Here is a 16,083-nt window from a genome sequence, read left to right on the forward strand (position 1 = left end):
CATCCGGGCTCTGAAACGAGAACATCCGGGCACCGTACGAGACTTAACGAGATTTAACGAGACTCTCTAAGCCCTCCTATGCGACCGGCATGCAAGCGCCGGTTGGTCTCCAAACGAGACAAAAAATAACTGCTGCCAGTGCCTTCTCAATGTTTATCAAGATATCAGTGGAGCTGTGGGTTTGATAATGCACGGAATTATAATTTCCGATTTCTAATAACGCGTGCAAAAAGCACATAAATGCCACGTTACACTTCGTTGTCATACGTGATCCGGGGGAGAAGCGCTGCGTTCAAAGGGCAAGGCATCGCGCCGAACGGGTGGTGGCGTTCCTCCCTTCCATTACGGTGCGGTTCGGGTGTCCACCGAGATGGCAGAGAATTACTGCGCCATTTCCTTTCCTCAAAAAACCTTGCGTTCAAATGGCAAGGCATCGCGCTGAACGGGTGGTGGCGTTCCCCCCTTCCTGTACGGTGCGGTTCGGGTGTCCACCGAGATGACATTAGGCCCGTAAACATTTCATGCTTACTCTACTCTCGGTTACGGGAGAGGCAGAGAATTTTTGTGTGTGTGTGTGTGGGGGGGGGGAGGGGTATACGGAAGTCCGTCCACCCCGCTAAAACCAGTCTCTGGGACCACCACTGTACCGAGACAAATGTTTTCTCATAATTTATGAAGGGATACATTATACTCGGCACGTTTCCCTATCAGCTCATTAACATTGTAACTATTATCGATGTATCTGCCGTAGCGAGGTCCCATAAAGAATGCTTCCAATGAATTTATGACCGTTTACGTTGTAATTTTGCCCACCTGACTGAAACTTTCCGATGCCGCTTCCCCAGTCTTCGATTATGTCATTTGACGATCAGGTGTCTCATGGTGGTGATGGAGGTGTGACACTTTTATTAGAACATCCTTTCTATTAGGCGTTCAATAGGTCCTGGGCCAAGGCGACGAGGGCGCGTTGCAGTTTTGCATGGCTCCACTGAGGGTAGCTGCCCTGCGTGCACGCCTTAGTCCTTCATATGTGTGTGGACAGTTTGGGCACTGAGGTGTGGAAGTGTACCAGTATCGATAAAGTTTGGCTGGTGTATGTAGGAGATTAAACTGTATTCGGCGAAGAATGCGAGCTTCACGGATCGATAAGGATGGGTGTGGCGGTGGTAAATCAGCTAAGTCCAATTTTTGCTGCGTGTAGTACTCGTCGACAGTGCGTTTGGAAGCCCTGACCGCCTGCTCCGTCGGTGGGCTCGTTCATGGGATCTCCGGCGCCCAGTGTATAGTTTCGCAGGCAAGCTGGTGAGCCAGCTCATTGCCGGCGATGCCCATGTGACCAGGGATCCACCGAAGGGTCACCGATCGTTGGCATAATGCTATGAGGGCGGCATCTAAGGCGTATGCTTGGCGGCGGCCTGCGTGTGTGTGGCGGACATGTTGCGTGGAATGGGTGCGAGGCCGAGGTTAGGGGGTAGAGGTGTTTCATGAGAACAAGTTACAACGCTGCATGGATGTAGTCTATACTAGCCGTAAAATGCTTGGTCGGTCCTTGCGCACTGAGCATCTTTTTGCGAAACGTATTCTTAAAACATGCTTAGGGTGTGTGAAGACGTGTCCCCATTACAGGCTGGTAGGTTCTATGTTTGCTCGTTCATTGTTGGTTGTGTGTGCAGGAAGGCTGGAATTAAGCGCGATCACACATATTTCGCACCTGCGTACTTTAAAGCGAGATTTTCTTTTCAACTGGTTTATGAATTGCAGATCGGTAAGCCCTTTTACCAAGAAACATGAATCAGACTAGTTCTGTACTGTAGCTTGAAGTACACATGTAAAATATTTTGTTCTGATCCCATACGCTGTCTGCATTCTGCGATACGTGCCCCTGATTGGGCCGAAGAAGTCTCTGAAAAAACTTCTGCAGGACGCAGCAGCAAATCCTGCACCCCCCCCCGCATTCCCTGAAAACCGCCCAAGCTAGACTTGGTGGCAGGAGTCTGACTCCTGCCAATACAATGCCACCTTTGAATAATCTGACAAGTTGACAGCACTCGTAGTGACCGTGGTGTAATTTTCGTAAGGGACACACCTTAAAATAAGACGGTTTGTTCGGACGGCATAATACTTTCTTTTTTTTGGCAAGGCAAAGAGAACGCTAGTTTGGGTACAAGATACGTGGTTCCTTACAGTATACACTGGCACTTATTATACACGATAGTTAGACTGTGGACTTTAGAAACCCCATAGAATCAAGCCCGGTGTCATCATGACCGCATTCATTATCATGTATCATGTAGAAAGACGTTTTTGTAGAAGTATCCATTGCAGCCAACACATCAACTACTTCCAACATGGTGTGCACCCCATTGTTCATGCGAAGAACTCGCGGCTACCAGAGGTATCAGTGGAATCTCGTTACTGCGAACCCGCTTAATTCGAACTTCCGATTTATTCCAACTGACGCCTTGGTCCCGTCCACATTACATGGATTAAAGCCTGATCAGGCTGTTTTAATTGGAGCCCTGCATAACTGAAACAAATTTTGGAAAGGTGAGTATACGTTCAAAAGGTGAGCACGTGAAAAGGTGAGTACTTTGGAGCACACTCAATACTTTCTGACTTCCAGTTGCACTTGGGGTGAGAACTGATGCATTCTTTTTCTTCTTTTGACGAGCAACGCAAAAGACAGATGTTCATTTCATTGTATACGGTCGGTGTCTGACGAGGGTATACACACAGCTTACAAAGTTCTCCCACAACGTCTGGACCACCCTTAGGAGTAAAAAAAAAAAAGTTTAAAAAACGCATCCCTCTCACGTTATCTCAACCAAGGCAGCAGCTGCCGGGAGAGACCGGTCACAATCCAATGCCGGTTGAATCGCACCGGCACATATATGCGCCCTGGCTCCACACTTGTGTTATCTCTGGCGCCTTCCGACCAAGCCGCCGCAAAACCAACGCCTATCGGTGGCAAACGCGGTGTCCGTGTAATGTACGAGTACGTTTCCCCTCTTGATACTTTGTATGTGAATGCTGCGCTTACCTGTTTCCATCATGAAGTGCTTTATTTTTATTTTTAGTTTTTTCTGCCACACTTTCGCCGCAACGTTGCGGCCAGGCGACGCGTCTCCTCGGCCGGCCTTTAGGTCCTTGTTGAGAAAAGAGGTGGTCGAGTACGGGATTTGTTTTTTCTTCGTGAATAAACTGATTTCGCTAGCACTAGAACACCTCCGCGGACGCTTTCGGTATAGTTGTATCTCATTTAACGCGAGTGCATTGAATGGAAAGCCTGGTTGCAAGTCCAGCTGCCGAACGTCCGTCCGAGCGTCTCGGGTCACGGGCAACGCATTACTCAACTTTCTTTTTTTTTCTGTCAAGTACGAGTCATTTATAGGGTCAAGCTTAACTCTTCTGCTGTCCGGTGTGAAACGAATTTCATAGTATACAGCCAGGAACAGATTTATGAGGGGGAGTGGGGCAAACATCCCCTTCCTGAAGAAAGAAATTTTACACAGGAAAACTATGCTAAACACCCTTTTTTTTTCGATCGAAGATGGTTTGGTTTATGGGGTTTAACGTCCCAAAGCGACTAGGGCTATGAGAGACGCCGTAGTGGAGGGCTGCGGAAATTTCGACCACCTGGGTTTCTTTAACGTGCACTGACATCGCACAGTACACGGGCCTCTAGAATTTCTCCTCCAAAGAAATTCAACCGCTGCGGCCGGGATCGAACCCGCGTCTTTCGGGTCAGCAGCCGAGTACCATAACCACTGAGCCACCGCGGCGGCTTTTCGATCGAAGAAGTAACAGAAATACTTCCACTGTAGATTATTGTCATCCTCGCACTGAGCGGCCTCTAGGTGACATTGCAACTTTGCTTTCTCGACAACTCAGCAGAAGTATAGTGTTTGTTTCTTGTGCACTGTAGTTGCATGGTGCAAGACGTGTTTTCAGGCTGGCAAAAGCTTTTCGGTAGTTTGTAATGAAGACGGGCTTTTGTAGCCTATAATTAGGGCCCTTCTTTTTCGGGTTTTATTTTTTCCAGAATTGGGGTGGCAAACATCGAGCAATATTTTTTCAGCTAGAATTCTAACAAAAATCGAGTTATTCAGCAAAAGGGTCCCTAATTCGAAAGTTTTTCGGCTCCCTTTTTGCATTAAAAAATGACTTATTATACGGTCCCGTTTTTGGGCGACACATGAAATACATATTTTGTCCATTATTTTAAAAGCAAAACTGTTTGCAAAATCAGATTTTTTTCTCCCTCTATTACCATTTTTTTCGGATCTCCAATCTCTTACGCAGCACGCCCGCACGTGTTCAAGACTTTTTTGTTCTTTATTGCCTGACTTCGGCAAGAACCGCAATACTGAAATACACTTACAGGGCACAAAGAGCAATAATTAACAACACTATTCGCCTGGTGGGCTGTGGATTCATCGTGTTAAAAAATTGCGAGGACGCTTTGGCAACTGAAGTGTTGAGAGGCGAAAGCCGAGGACACTGTGCCATGTCGACTTCCGGTCGATGTGACGTCACACCATTCCCGTGGCTATATCGATACCTAAATTATACATTTTTCAGGGATATTAAGTGTTAATTACGCTTAATTACACATTTTTTCATCTAATTTGACACAAACACGACATTTTTCCGACCATTTTATGACAATTTTCACTATGCCGTGATGACTTCCAATGGATGTGACGTCACACCGTTCCTGTGGCTATAGCGACGTCCGCGCTATTTCTACGCAATTGCGACTTTTTTGCCTATAATTAATTGACTAATTAACCTACAGTCATAAAACTCGGCTTCTAGGTTCATTTTTTCCTCTTCTATCTGAAGCAACCGTCGGTTTTCTTCTTTTTTGGTACCCGAGTTAAACGAATGTGACACGCTTTGTTAACGGACAACAGTATTAGCCATTAAATGCTTTCACCTTAAAATTCTCTAAGCGCCAACGTAGGCTCCACCCTTTCGAGCCACTCGGGAGCTTCGGGAGCAAGTTTCTCAATTTCAGTATACTTATGCATGCATTTTCGAAAATAGATCCGTGCTATAGTCGAATGGTGCCCCATCCTCACTCTCTACAGGCAAGTACCGAATACCATGAGAGTCCAGCAGAAATTCCTTTTTAAAGTTCTTTGCAAGATGTAACAAAAGTATAACCCCTACCAACAATGCAAGAAAACGTGGTCTGTTGTTTCCTGATGTTTACAGTTGTTTACAGATCACCTTCACACGCCACCACGCCTGTACAAGCTTGTACAGCGAAGGCCCAGGCAGAGATGTTTTATCGAGGGTTAAAAAGATGCAGGTGCCGCCAGGAACATAAACCTTTTTTAAGCTGCACACCGGAACCTTACCGGTTAAGAAATTTTTATAGGGAGAGGAATTATTTTTACCCTGGGGATCTCACTGTTTAATTCGGAGAAAGCCGGGAACAATAGACCCCGTTTTTTTACACTGTGTGGTGGGGGCTTATTTTTGGGATGTATTGCAGCGAACCCTAAAGAAAGAATTACCACTAGACCCGTATGGCATCCGGTACTTATCTGTAGAAAATGAGGATGGGGTACCGTTTGACTTAAAAATGCTGATAGACCTCCATTGTATATGGCGCTACAGAATGGTAGGCTACCATTGTGACAAAGACGCAAGACCTACCCGAACTTACTTTTGGGAAAGCATGTACTGGTTTCTGGCATTCCAGAAAGCCGCTGCAGAGCCTCCGGAGTGGCTCTCGAGACTAGAGCCGCTGTGTAATTTGCGCGAATTTTAACCTGACGAAGAAAGATTCACGAGGCTGACAACGACCGTTCCGTGTGCATGTACATAGCGTTTAGTGTGTTTTGTTGAATGTTTGTTTTGTTGAATGTTTATGTGTCAAAGAGAGGAAATAAAGAAAAAAAAAGTCCGTCCCTCCTGGGCAGCCATGCGTTGTGGCCGCAATAACCCAGGTTCGAATCCTGGTCACGGCATTTATTTTTTTCTCTTTTCCTACTCGGATCACCCCTGCTCTCCTCTGCTCTACATCCTCCTCCTGCTCCGTGCTTCTTCAGAACCAGTTTGTCAGCCTTGGCGCTTGCTCTTTCCCTGCACCGTCCGTCCCTCCCGGGCAGCCGTGATCGTATAGTGGTTAGTACCTTGCGTTGTGGCCGCAATAACCCAGGTTCGAATCCTGGTCACGGCATTTATTTTTTTTTCTCTTTTCCTACTCGGATCACCCCTGCTCTCCTCTGCTCTACATCCTCCTCCTGCTCCGTGCTTCTTCAGAACCAGTTTGTCAGCCTTGGCGCTTGCTCTTTCCCTGCACCGTCCGTCCCTCCCGGGCAGCCGTGATCGTATAGTGGTTAGTACCTTGCGTTGTGGCCGCAATAACCCAGGTTCGAATCCTGGTCACGGCATTTATTTTTTTTCTCTTTTCCTACTCGGATCACCCCTGCTCTCCTCTGCTCTACATCCTCCTCCTGCAGAACCAGTTTGTCAGCCTTGGCGCTTGCTCTTTCCCTGCACCGTCCGTCCCTCCCGGGCAGCCGTGATCGTATAGTGGTTAGTACCTTGCGTTGTGGCCTCAATAACCCAGGTTCGAATCCTGGTCACGGCATTTATTTTTTTTCTCTTTTCCTACTCGGATCACCCCTGCTCTCCTCTGCTCTACATCCTCCTCCTGCAGAACCAGTTTGTCAGCCTTGGCGCTTGCTCTTTCCCTGCACCGTCCGTCCCTCTCGGGCAGCCGTGATCGTATAGTGGTTAGTGATTCCACTTCCGGCCGCGATAGCGAACGGACGCGTGTGAAATGGGCTCCGTTGGAGCGGTATCAGCGGCCGTGTCCGGCCGCGGTAACAGGTTTCCTTCTGCATCGGATGATGAGTATCGTGTTGTTTTGCCTAGTCTGCCTTCAGGGCGTTTGGTTTTGAATACCGTTTTTATGCATGCGGACGTGAGAGCACGGCCCTACCGAGTAGAAGACTTCAGGGATACGCTGGTGAATTTGAATCTGCTCCCCGAGGTTACGGCCTTGGGGGCGTATCAAATGAATCACGTGTGGGCAGTTACCTTCAAGTGTGACGCAGGTGTGCAAAGACTGCTCGCCAACAACGAAGTGCAAGTGAAGAACCATCGCTGCGTTCTCATCGACCCGTCTCACCAGGACCTACGGTTGAAACTGCACTGTGGTCTGCCCACCGTCCCCGACGACGACGTGCGGGCGGCTTTGCTAGTGTACGGAAAAGCGACAGATGTGGTCAAGGAGCGTTGGAGGGTGAATGGTGTGTCTGACAAGAGCTCGATGACCCGGACAGTGACTTTGAAGCTCAAGGCCGGTGTGAAGCCGGGAGATATACCGCATCAGCTTAGGATTGCTGGTGAGCTGGCCCTTGTCGTGGTGCCGGGCAGGGCACCCCTCTGCTTGCGATGCCAGAGCACAGGCCACATACGTCGTGACTGCAAGGTACCGCGCTGTGTGCTGTCGTCGCTTTGGCCACGACGAGACCGAGTGCGTGCGTACCTACGCCAGCGTCGCAGGGCCCGCGAGGAGTGACGATAACTCGGAGCTCCTAATGGATGAAGCTGATGCTGAAGCAGCAGCCAAGGCGGAGTCGGAAGACAAAGCTACGGCTGGAAATGAGCCGGCTGAGCAAGCCTCGGGCGAAACAGTACGCCAAGGCACTCCGAACCTCGAAGAAAATGGCACACCTGAGAGAACAGAAGACCCATCGACGGCGAGGTTGGTTCAGGACGAGAAGATAAACGCGACCTCGATGGGAAGCGCCAGCGAGGGGGAGCAGAACATGGACACATCAAACGAGGGCACCGCCGCCACGGCGACTAAACGCTCGCACGAAGTCGTCGAGGAAGATGACACATCTTCTGGCCCGCCCGTCAACGGAGAGCCACCGTCAAAAGCAGCTCCCGTGCGTCGGTCGACGTTGCGACCTCGGCCGAACATCCCTCCAGACCGGAGGACGACGACGAGGGCGACGACGCCGCCGCCGACGCCGCCGACGCAGCCGCCGCCGCCGGCGGCCTCGTAGTTGTAAGTTTTGGGACTGGACGAGCGCTTGTTCTGGCGCTGAGGATGCTTCTTGTCAACGGTAAGCACCATCCTCTTGGTCTCCTTCCATACTACAATGGCGCTGCCAGATAGAGCTTTGCGATTCCCCACAATCAATGTCCGAGGGCTATGTGCGAGGAGGAGGCAACGGCAGTTATATAGGTTGTCAACGGAAAAAGATTTAGATATTATTGCCGTACAAGAGACGAAAATTGAAGGAGATGTTGAGACCGAGAGTATGGTGCTGCCTTTCATGTCACATTACTACGCGTGTGTGAGCCATGCGGTTGGGAGATCCGCAGGCTGTGTTCTTTTTGTGCGCCAACATTTGGGGCTTGAGGTGCAGGCCGTACGGTCGGACATTGCAGGACGTATGGTTCTTTGCGATTTTAGTTTTGGTTCAGTGCTGTGGCGGGTGATATGCTTGTATGCTCCTAATGTACTCGAGGAAAGACGACAGATGTTTGAGGGACTCAAAAATTATTGCGATGTCGATCGGAAACTAGTACTGATGGGAGACTTTAATTGTGTTTTAGCGGCGCGAGATAAAGCGAACGATACACCGTACAGAGACGCCAGCACGGCAGAACTTCGAAGCTTAATCGATTAATTTGGGCTCGAAGACGTAGCGGAATGCTTGGAAGACGACCACTGCGTTCGCTTTACGCATTTCCAAGGAGCCAGTCACGCCCGGCTTGATAGAATGTACGTTTCGGCCGAATTGACAGCGCTTTGCGGAGAGTACCATGTGCAGTCTGTGTCATTCAGCGACCACTGTCTTGTCTGGTTTGATATTAAGAACAAGAAAGAAAATAAAAACAAATTCACATGGGAGTTATGGAAGTTTAACGCGAAGATTTTAGATGACGATGTTTTCAAGGAACAAGTGTCAAGTATGCTTGAAGAAATTAAGGATGATACAGCCACAGTGGTTTGCGAACAATGGGAGACTTTCAAGCAAAAAACTAAAATGAAAGCGTTGGAACGAGCTAGCGCTATAAAGTACGAGAATGATAAGTATGAGACGAACTTACGAAAGAGCCTGCAAATGCTAATAAATCAAGAAAACTCAGCTCCAGGCACGTTCAAGGCTGACATCTGTTCGCTCAAACATAAGCTCGAACAGTTTGATATCGACCGATACCGCGGTGCGCTTGTACGAGCCAGAGCCGATAAAGAGATAACCGGTGAGGCACCAACTAAAAGAGCACTGGCAAGGGAAAGAAAATGGGCCCGCAAGAATGTGATTTCCGAGGTTGAACAAGACGGCATTATTTTGAACGAACAGAACGACATCGAAAATGCTTTCACCCTGTTTTACAAAGGTCTATTTGCGCTTAGAGCGGTAGACTTAGAAATCTTCAGGACAGAATTCCTGGCTTTAATGCCTAAGATTAATGACAACTCAAAAGAGGTGTTAGAGCGCCCGATTACTGTCGCTGAAATAGAGTTGGCTATCGATGACTTAAAACGAGGGAGGTCACCAGGACCAGATGGATTAGGCGCCGAATTCTACAAGACTTTCAAGAATGAATTAGCCCCTATAATAGCCCACCTTTTAGAAGACGCATATGAACGGAAGCGCCTACCGCCTTCTTTCCTGGCCACGCATACAGTTCTCATCCCCAAAACAGAGGATCCAATCGCTTTAAGGCAAGTAAAGTCCTATCGTCCAATCAGCTTAACGAACGTCGACTACAATATCTATATGAAAGTACTGGCTAAAAGACTTCAAACGGTTATAAAAGAGATTGTTGGACCACACCAGACTTGCGGTATAAGGGATCGGTCAATATTCACTAACATTCACACGGCGAGATGCGTGCTGGAGTGCTGCGATGCACTAAACATGAACGTCGCAATGCTCCAGCTCGATTTGGAGAAAGCGTTCGATCGTGTACCACATGAAATCTTGTTTACACTTTTGCAACACGTCAACGTGGGAGCAGTTATCACAGAGGGTGTCGCGATGGCTTACAGGGGATGCACAACGCGCCTAGTAATCAACAAATCGGTAGGAGCACCGATCGAGGTGCAACGATCCGTGCGACAGGGTTGCCCCCTCTCACCATTACTTTTTGCCTTATATATCGAACCCTTCTGCCTTAGTATAATAGACACCAGCTACGTAAAAGGCTTTAAATTACAGCTAACCGAAGTGAAACTGTTGGCATACGCGGATGATGTGGCGGTTTTCTGCGTTGACAATGAGAGCATCTTGAAAACGGTGGAAATTGTTAAGCGTTTCTGTGATGCCAGCGGCAGCGCTGTTAACTGGGGCAAGTGCCTTGGATTTTGGCACGGTTCTTGGGCGACGAAACCAGGCACTTTCGCCAACATGCAATGGGCTGATACACCAGCGAGGTACCTAGGTGCTCCTTTAGAGTTTTACCGCGACAGTGAGCCCTACTGGCGGAGCCAAGTTGCAGAAGTGCGTGAAAGAACGGAGAAGGTTAAAGGAGGGGACTTGTCTATGTTTGCGCGCAGCACTGTGTGCAATGTGTTTTTTGTTACCAAACTGTGGTACGTGCTAAGTGTTTTGCACTGCTCACGCGCCAATGTACAAAAGTTGCACCGTGTATTGGCCATCTTTGTGTGGGGGTCGGTATGGGAGAGGACAAGCCGTACCAACCTCTTCCGGAGAGTTAGTCAAGGAGGCCTGGGCTTGTCGCATTTATTCCTGAGGCAAGTGGTCAACCGTTTTTGTTTCCTTCGAGATGTGAAGGACCCTTTTTTGCGTACTGTAGTACAGATCAGATTGAGCAGACTTTTACCGGATTTTGTGGTATCTACCGAGTGTATACCAGGAGGTGTTTTTGGATTCCTGAAGGAGGTTGCGGTTTCCTGTAACTTCCTCAGCGCACGATTTTCCTACCAATATCTTGCAAAAGTAAAACGCATACAGCTGTACAAGGACCTTACAGACCTGGTTTTTCCTGTGCCACTGTATCGAACAATGTACAGCACCCATCCAGGCAGCGATGTTTTAAAGCGTGTGAAGCGAATGTATGTAGCTCCGGGAGCCAAGTCCTTTTTCTTCAGGCTGCACACCGGAACGTTGGAGGTAAAAACTTGGATGGCAGAGAAAGGATTGTATGTTCCATGGGGTGATCATTGCTTTATATGTAGAAAGCCAGAAACTATCGAGCATGTTTTTTTGGACTGCTGGGGAGGAGTGTTCTTTTGGGACATTCTTCAAAGAACATTGAAAAAAGATCTGCCCCTTGACCCCCGTGGGATTCGTTTCCTAGCAGTGGAAAATGAAGAAGGTGTACCGTTTGACGCAGTAATGCTCATGGGATTGCACTGTATTTGGAAGGCCTGCATGGCGGCCCGACATGCTGACATCGATGCAAGGCCGGCGCAGGAGTACTTTCGCGAGTCTGTAGGCAGATTCTTGGAAACCTACAAAACTTTGAAACAAGTGCCTGAATGGGTACCGAGAATTGAGCCTCTAGTCCATATGAAACGCTTTTAGCGCCTTACGTCAGCCAAGGTGTGGTTGATGGTTTTAGCCCATACCGACGCCATGTACCATTAAGTGTGTGTATACTTCTCTTGTTTTCTTGTGATGTATGTGTCTAAGCAGGCAATAAAAAAAAAAAAAAAAAAAGTGATTCCACTTCCGGCCGCGATAGCGAACGGACGCGTGTGAAATGGGCTCCGTTGGAGCGGTATCAGCGGCCGTGTCCGGCCGCGGTAACAGGTTTCCTTCTGCATCGGATGATGAGTATCGTGTTGTTTTGCCTAGTCTGCCTTCAGGGCGTTTGGTTTTGAATACCGTTTTTATGCATGCGGACGTGAGAGCACGGCCCTACCGAGTAGAAGACTTCAGGGATACGCTGGTGAATTTGAATCTGCTCCCCGAGGTTACGGCCTTGGGGGCGTATCAAATGAATCACGTGTGGGCAGTTACCTTCAAGTGTGACGCAGGTGTGCAAAGACTGCTCGCCAACAACGAAGTGCAAGTGAAGAACCATCGCTGCGTTCTCATCGACCCGTCTCACCAGGACCTACGGTTGAAACTGCACTGTGGTCTGCCCACCGTCCCCGACGACGACGTGCGGGCGGCTTTGCTAGTGTACGGAAAAGCGACAGATGTGGTCAAGGAGCGTTGGAGGGTGAATGGTGTGTCTGACAAGAGCTCGATGACCCGGACAGTGACTTTGAAGCTCAAGGCCGGTGTGAAGCCGGGAGATATACCGCATCAGCTTAGGATTGCTGGTGAGCTGGCCCTTGTCGTGGTGCCGGGCAGGGCACCCCTCTGCTTGCGATGCCAGAGCACAGGCCACATACGTCGTGACTGCAAGGTACCGCGCTGTGTGCTGTCGTCGCTTTGGCCACGACGAGACCGAGTGCGTGCGTACCTACGCCAGCGTCGCAGGGCCCGCGAGGAGTGACGATAACTCGGAGCTCCTAATGGATGAAGCTGATGCTGAAGCAGCAGCCAAGGCGGAGTCGGAAGACAAAGCTACGGCTGGAAATGAGCCGGCTGAGCAAGCCTCGGGCGAAACAGTACGCCAAGGCACTCCGAACCTCGAAGAAAATGGCACACCTGAGAGAACAGAAGACCCATCGACGGCGAGGTTGGTTCAGGACGAGAAGATAAACGCGACCTCGATGGGAAGCGCCAGCGAGGGGGAGCAGAACATGGACACATCAAACGAGGGCACCGCCGCCACGGCGACTAAACGCTCGCACGAAGTCGTCGAGGAAGATGACACATCTTCTGGCCCGCCCGTCAACGGAGAGCCACCGTCAAAAGCAGCTCCCGTGCGTCGGTCGACGTTGCGACCTCGGCCGAACATCCCTCCAGACCGGAGGACGACGACGAGGGCGACGACGCCGCCGCCGACGCCGCCGACGCAGCCGCCGCCGCCGGCGGCCTCGTAGTTGTAAGTTTTGGGACTGGACGAGCGCTTGTTCTGGCGCTGAGGATGCTTCTTGTCAACGGTAAGCACCATCCTCTTGGTCTCCTTCCATACTACAATGGCGCTGCCAGATAGAGCTTTGCGATTCCCCACAATCAATGTCCGAGGGCTATGTGCGAGGAGGAGGCAACGGCAGTTATATAGGTTGTCAACGGAAAAAGATTTAGATATTATTGCCGTACAAGAGACGAAAATTGAAGGAGATGTTGAGACCGAGAGTATGGTGCTGCCTTTCATGTCACATTACTACGCGTGTGTGAGCCATGCGGTTGGGAGATCCGCAGGCTGTGTTCTTTTTGTGCGCCAACATTTGGGGCTTGAGGTGCAGGCCGTACGGTCGGACATTGCAGGACGTATGGTTCTTTGCGATTTTAGTTTTGGTTCAGTGCTGTGGCGGGTGATATGCTTGTATGCTCCTAATGTACTCGAGGAAAGACGACAGATGTTTGAGGGACTCAAAAATTATTGCGATGTCGATCGGAAACTAGTACTGATGGGAGACTTTAATTGTGTTTTAGCGGCGCGAGATAAAGCGAACGATACACCGTACAGAGACGCCAGCACGGCAGAACTTCGAAGCTTAATCGATTAATTTGGGCTCGAAGACGTAGCGGAATGCTTGGAAGACGACCACTGCGTTCGCTTTACGCATTTCCAAGGAGCCAGTCACGCCCGGCTTGATAGAATGTACGTTTCGGCCGAATTGACAGCGCTTTGCGGAGAGTACCATGTGCAGTCTGTGTCATTCAACGACCACTGTCTTGTCTGGTTTGATATTAAGAACAAGAAAGAAAATAAAAACAAATTCACATGGGAGTTATGGAAGTTTAACGCGAAGATTTTAGATGACGATGTTTTCAAGGAACAAGTGTCAAGTATGCTTGAAGAAATTAAGGATGATACAGCCACAGTGGTTTGCGAACAATGGGAGACTTTCAAGCAAAAAACTAAAATGAAAGCGTTGGAACGAGCTAGCGCTATAAAGTACGAGAATGATAAGTATGAGACGAACTTACGAAAGAGCCTGCAAATGCTAATAAATCAAGAAAACTCAGCTCCAGGCACGTTCAAGGCTGACATCTGTTCGCTCAAACATAAGCTCGAACAGTTTGATATCGACCGATACCGCGGTGCGCTTGTACGAGCCAGAGCCGATAAAGAGATAACCGGTGAGGCACCAACTAAAAGAGCACTGGCAAGGGAAAGAAAATGGGCCCGCAAGAATGTGATTTCCGAGGTTGAACAAGACGGCATTATTTTGAACGAACAGAACGACATCGAAAATGCTTTCACCCTGTTTTACAAAGGTCTATTTGCGCTTAGAGCGGTAGACTTAGAAATCTTCAGGACAGAATTCCTGGCTTTAATGCCTAAGATTAATGACAACTCAAAAGAGGTGTTAGAGCGCCCGATTACTGTCGCTGAAATAGAGTTGGCTATCGATGACTTAAAACGAGGGAGGTCACCAGGACCAGATGGATTAGGCGCCGAATTCTACAAGACTTTCAAGAATGAATTAGCCCCTATAATAGCCCACCTTTTAGAATACGCATATGAACGGAAGCGCCTACCGCCTTCTTTCCTGGCCACGCATACAGTTCTCATCCCCAAAACAGAGGATCCAATCGCTTTAAGGCAAGTAAAGTCCTATCGTCCAATCAGCTTAACGAACGTCGACTACAAGATCTATATGAAAGTACTGGTTATAAAACGGTTATAAAAGAGATTGTTGGACCACACCAGACTTGCGGTATAAGGGATCGGTCAATATTCACTAACATTCACACGGCGAGATGCGTGCTGGAGTGCTGCGATGCACTAAACATGAACGTCGCAATGCTCCAGCTCGATTTGGAGAAAGCGTTCGATCGTGTACCACATGAAATCTTATTTACACTTTTGCAACACGTCAACGTGGGAGCAGTTATCACAGAGGGTGTCGCAATGGCTTACAGGGGATGCACAACGCGCCTAGTAATCAACAAATCGGTAGGAGCACCGATCGAGGTGCAACGATCCGTGCGACAGGGCTGCCCCCTCTCACCATTACTTTTTGCCTTATATATCGAACCCTTCTGCCTTAGTATAATAGACACCAGCTACGTAAAAGGCTTTAAATTAAAGCTAACCGAAGTGAAACTGTTGGCATACGCGGATGATGTGGCGGTTTTCTGCGTTGACAATGAGAGCATCTTGAAAACGGTGGAAATTGTTAAGCGTTTCTGTGATGCCAGCGGCAGCGCTGTTAACTGGGGCAAGTGCCTTGGATTCTGGCACGGTTCTTGGGCGACGAAACCAGGCACTTTCGCCAACATGCAATGGGCTGATACACCAGCGAGGTACCTAGGTGCTCCTTTAGAGTTTTACCGCGACAGTGAGCCCTACTGGCGGAGCCAAGTTGCAGAAGTGCGTGAAAGAACGGAGAAGGTTAAAGGAGGGGACTTGTCTATGTTTGCGCGCAGCACTGTGTGCAATGTGTTTTTTGTTACCAAACTGTGGTATGTGCTAAGTGTTTTGCACTGCTCACGCGCCAATGTACAAAAGTTGCACCGTGTATTGGCCATCTTTGTGTGGGGGTCGGTATGGGAGAGGACAAGCCGTACCAACCTCTTCCGGAGAGTTAGTCAAGGAGGCCTGGGCTTGTCGCATTTATTCCTGAGGCAAGTGGTCAACCGTTTTTGTTTCCTTCGAGATGTGAAGGACCCGTTTTTGCGTACTGTAGTACAGATCAGATTGAGCAGACTTTTACCGGATTTTGTGGTATCTACCGAGTGTATACCAGGAGGTGTTTTTGGATTCCTGAAGGAGGTTGCGGTTTCCTGTAACTTCCTCAGCGCACGATTTTCCTACCAATATCTTGCAAAAGTAAAACGCATACAGCTATACAAGGACCTTACAGACCTGGTTTTTCCTGTGCCACTGTATCGAACAATGTACAGCACCCATCCAGGCAGCGATGTTTTAAAGCGTGTGAAGCGAATGTATGTAGCTCCGGGAGCCAAGTCCTTTTTCTTCAGGCTGCACACCGGAACGTTGGAGGTAAAAACTTGGATGGCAGAGAAAGGATTGTATGTTCCATGGGGTGATCATTGCTTT

General features: G+C 49.0%; 2 non-coding genes and 1 pseudogene across 2 annotated transcripts; all 3 read left to right on the forward strand.

Moving 5' to 3' along the window:
• Positions 1-6,121: 6,121 nt before the first annotated feature.
• Positions 6,122-6,193, forward strand: TRNAH-GUG (transfer RNA histidin (anticodon GUG)). The gene has a single exon. It is a non-coding gene; the product is annotated as a tRNA-His (tRNA).
• Positions 6,194-6,335: 142 nt separating this feature from the next.
• On the forward strand, positions 6,336-6,407 carry TRNAH-GUG (transfer RNA histidin (anticodon GUG)). The gene has a single exon. It is a non-coding gene; the product is annotated as a tRNA-His (tRNA).
• Positions 6,408-6,799: 392 nt separating this feature from the next.
• Positions 6,800-8,036, forward strand: LOC149330245 (uncharacterized; annotated as a pseudogene).
• Positions 8,037-16,083: the final 8,047 nt, after the last annotated feature.

Source organism: Amblyomma mixtum, chromosome 9 (assembly GCF_055824585.1).
Source record: "Amblyomma mixtum isolate Tamu chromosome 9, ASM5582458v1, whole genome shotgun sequence".
NCBI lineage: Eukaryota > Metazoa > Arthropoda > Arachnida > Ixodida > Ixodidae > Amblyomma > Amblyomma mixtum.